Source organism: Fukomys damarensis, unplaced genomic scaffold (assembly GCF_012274545.1).
Source record: "Fukomys damarensis isolate Sample0158 unplaced genomic scaffold, DMR_v1.0_HiC HiC_scaffold_5, whole genome shotgun sequence".
NCBI lineage: Eukaryota > Metazoa > Chordata > Mammalia > Rodentia > Bathyergidae > Fukomys > Fukomys damarensis.
In genome coordinates, this window is record NW_022900917.1 from 45,800,067 (window position 1) to 45,803,862 (window position 3,796).

The 3,796-nt window shown below is 34.9% G+C and overlaps 1 pseudogene; it reads right to left on the reverse strand.

The window, feature by feature from the left end:
• Positions 1–1,790: 1,790 nt before the first annotated feature.
• Positions 1,791–2,418, reverse strand: LOC104874301 (annotated as a pseudogene).
• Between the last annotated feature and the right edge of the window lie 1,378 nt (positions 2,419–3,796).

Consider the following 3,796-nt stretch of genomic DNA (forward strand, 5'->3'; position numbering starts at 1 on the left):
TGACAAGGGTTGGGAACTGATAGGAAACGAGTGTGGCTATCCAAGGGTGATATATGGATCCTGACGGCTATAGATTTCTTCTGCGTCTTGGCCGCATCAGTGTCAATATCTTGGTTGTGATATTGCATTATATTTTGTAATATATTATCTTGAGGGTCAAGGACATTGAGGTCTCTATATTATATCTGCTGAATTATATGAGGCTAAAATAATCAGTTTACTTTTAAACCTGTGTATTTTTATATTTAGATATTTTTAGTTATATTTGAAACTTGCATTTCAGAACCTCAAAATAGCATCTGTTTATTCCCATGGTAGGCCATCATGAGAGAATTAGAGAAGCAAAGGAAGAGACAGAGAGACAGAAGGAGAAAAGGAGCGAATATATGCCAGACATTGTGCTATGCACTGAACAATCATAGAAGCAAAGTTGAGTTCCCAGCTTTATTGTATATACACACACAATCACAAATATAAGCAAACCACATATATTCATTTAACATGTATATATAGTTATTTTTAATCACAAGCTCTTATTTTCTCTAATAAGTTTTATTAGCATACCTTTGTAATTACATTACACCTTTCCTTTTTAATAATTCAAGCACTATGTCTGTAGTGATGTTTTAAAAGTTGGGTACTAAGTCAATGACCTTGAGAATAAATAAATATTAGGACTTCACCTTTCTAAGGAGATTGAAGTCATTACAAGGAGCATTAGCATGCCTAGCCTTTTAGCTGCCACATTGGTCACCATATATGATAGCTGACATGATAGGATTGTAGAATCATTACCGCTCAGGACCATTAGGTACTATACTGGTAGGGAATTTTGTGCAAAAGACCAAGAAAGATAGATGAAAATGTAGAAAATTGAATGATAAAATAAATAAAGACATATACCCCATCTAATTTCAACCTGTTATTTAATCTTTAAAATGTCTATTTTACTTTATAAAATACAAATAAAAGTAAACCTGTTAATTTATAGAAATATATAAGATGTTGTATATTAGTTTAGACACTCCCTATTATCTTATTTGAACAATTAAGTCTGAAAAAAAGAGTGCTCATGCTAACTGTTTTGATATAAATTACTTTAGAGATAGTACACAAATTCAGGACACAGGAAAAATACATGAATTCTATGAAGCAAGAAATCAAAAATGAGATGATAAAACAACACACTGATATAAAAGAAAATACAGAGCTAAATAAACAGAAATTAAGGAGGAAAACACTTTTATTCAAGTAAAATAATTACAAATAAATAAAGCTAAAATAATAAAAAAAAACAAGGCAATGCCTAAAAACTTCCTTGATGTTACAGGAGGAGGCTTAAGAGAGCTGGTAGTGAATCTAAATGCTGGTGGTGGATGGGGTGGAGAACAAGAGTTTGAAGTGGTGGAGAGGTCAGTGGGGACAGAGGAGAGTAACAGACATGAATAAGTGAGAAGGTGAGAAACCACAGAGCCTCACCCACACACTTACATTATCCACCAGAGCCCTGGAGACATGAGATTTTCTATCCACATCTAGTGCGAAGCATTCCATTGCCCCACCAAGCAGCAATTATGTATTTTTCAGCTTTCATAGTCTGAGTCAGGCATCAGTTATCACTGCTTTCTAATTGTTTGGACTTTATTCTTTTAAGGATTCTCCACTGTTGTTTTTTTTTTCTTTAATCGTTTTCAAAAAGCTAATATATGTAACCATACTCAGCTAATAATAAGAGGAAATGGGCTAAAAATAATTCATGCTACAGCATGTTCAATGAACTGAAAACAGAGTCAGTCATCAGAAGGAGAGAACTTTGTCATATAAGAATTAGAACCCAGGGCTCCACAATCATCTGGCATCTGCTCAATGTTGTATCTGTGGTTAAAAATGTATGTGACAGGAACTTCTGGGATCTTCCAGATTCTCCATGTAAGGTCCTGGCCAACCGTGGCCCCGACATAACATTTGTGCTGAGTTACTCTCTGCACTAAGCAGTCATCCGCATTGGTCCCTCTATGTGTGTAAGGTAATCATTCAAATTGTGGATCCTTGGCAATACTTAGAGGCACCTGGCATTTCTGTCCCAATTTCTCAGTTTCAGCCATTACAATGTTATACAATGGATACACTTGACATACACACAATCCATGCTTGATTGTACTAAATCCAACTTGGCTTTGATGGAAAAGTTGATAAAGTTGGTATCAACCAGGATATGATAAGGTGGGCCCAGCTGTGTATTAAATTGAAAGAATAAACAGAAAGGACAGGAAAGGCCTTTCTTCCCTTCAGAGCACTAGGATCCTTCTTTACTTTCTTTTTAGGCCTTAATCTATTCTTTTCTTTAAGTCTCTCATCTCTGAGACTAAGCGTTTGCTTCATGGTCTTGTATTTCCTTGATTTCTTTTGTTTCCCCATGCGCGCAAACACACACACACACACACACACACACACACACACACACCTGTTTCTTCTGGAATCATCCATTGTTTCTTACAACCACATGATCACAATGCTTTCTTCCCCAAACTCAGAGTTTATTTATTCTCTAAAATTTATATATTTTGGGGGCAGAGACATTGAATAACTGTTTCACCTTTAAAATATTGTATAAAATTAGCTTCAGGCTATGTAGATAAGGTATATATGAAAAACAAAACAAAACAAAACAGGGTCCCTCTTTAGGTTTGGGACCCATTCCTAAGATATCTGATTATGTACATGCAAATATTCTAAAATCCAAAATAATCTGAAATCTGAAACACTTCTGGTCCTGAGTGTTTCAACTAAGAAATACTCAGCCTGTATTAAACTTTTGTTAATTTTAAGTCATACAATTCAAGTACCAGAAAGCAGGTTATAAAAGACTTTGGAGGGGTGGTTATCTGAACCTTATAGGTTGGGAGATGTCATCATGTAGACCCATAAATTTACCTATCCCTTTGGCCCCTGAGGCTATATCAGTTGAAGACTAAGTCAATGAAGTTTGTCTAATATATACCTTCTTCAGTCTATGAATCTCATATTTCTTCAGAACTTTTCCTTTATGTCTAGTTACCTAGAGGACACTGCCTGACTCTCAGCCTTCCAGAGCTCCTCCCCTGTGGAGATAACAACCAAATTTATTTTATCTTCCTGGAATAGTCCATGCTGTAATTACCCTACTCTCACCTCACACTCACATCACTAGAGCTTCCGTGAATTGATGTGGTTAAGTGTTAGGAAGAAAAATAAACACAATGGTTAACTTTATTCAAATAAAAAAGCAACAACTGCCAATTATTAATATGAATTTTGAAATTCTAGATCTTGGGGGAGAATTGTGGTTCCAGTGAAGGGGTGGGATGAATAAACAGGTGGGCAAGATCTTTCCCTGGCATGAGTAACTTAACACAAATTTTTTTCTACTTTCATAAGTGGTGTCTGTAATTATAATTTTGTTCTGCATTTTGTTTTAGTATAGTAATATGCTATAGTAACAGATTCAGGCTTTTTACCTGTTCTTATGGTGTGAAAGGAAAGGAATAATAGGCTTGATAAAAGCTGAACCAGAGACTGAGAGATGCAGATGGTACTCAGAAAAGCTTTTAAGGATTTTTTGTTCTAATGATAAATTCAACATACCCTAAAATTAGAAATTTTGGAAAATAAATAGAGCCAAGTGTAACATCTATTTTAATCACCTTAAATCCTAACAGTCACTAGTAATATTTGTATGTTTCCTTCTACTCTTTCTTATTCTGAAGCTGCCATTTCCTTTCTTTTTTTTTTTTTTTTTTTTTTTTTTTTTCGTGGT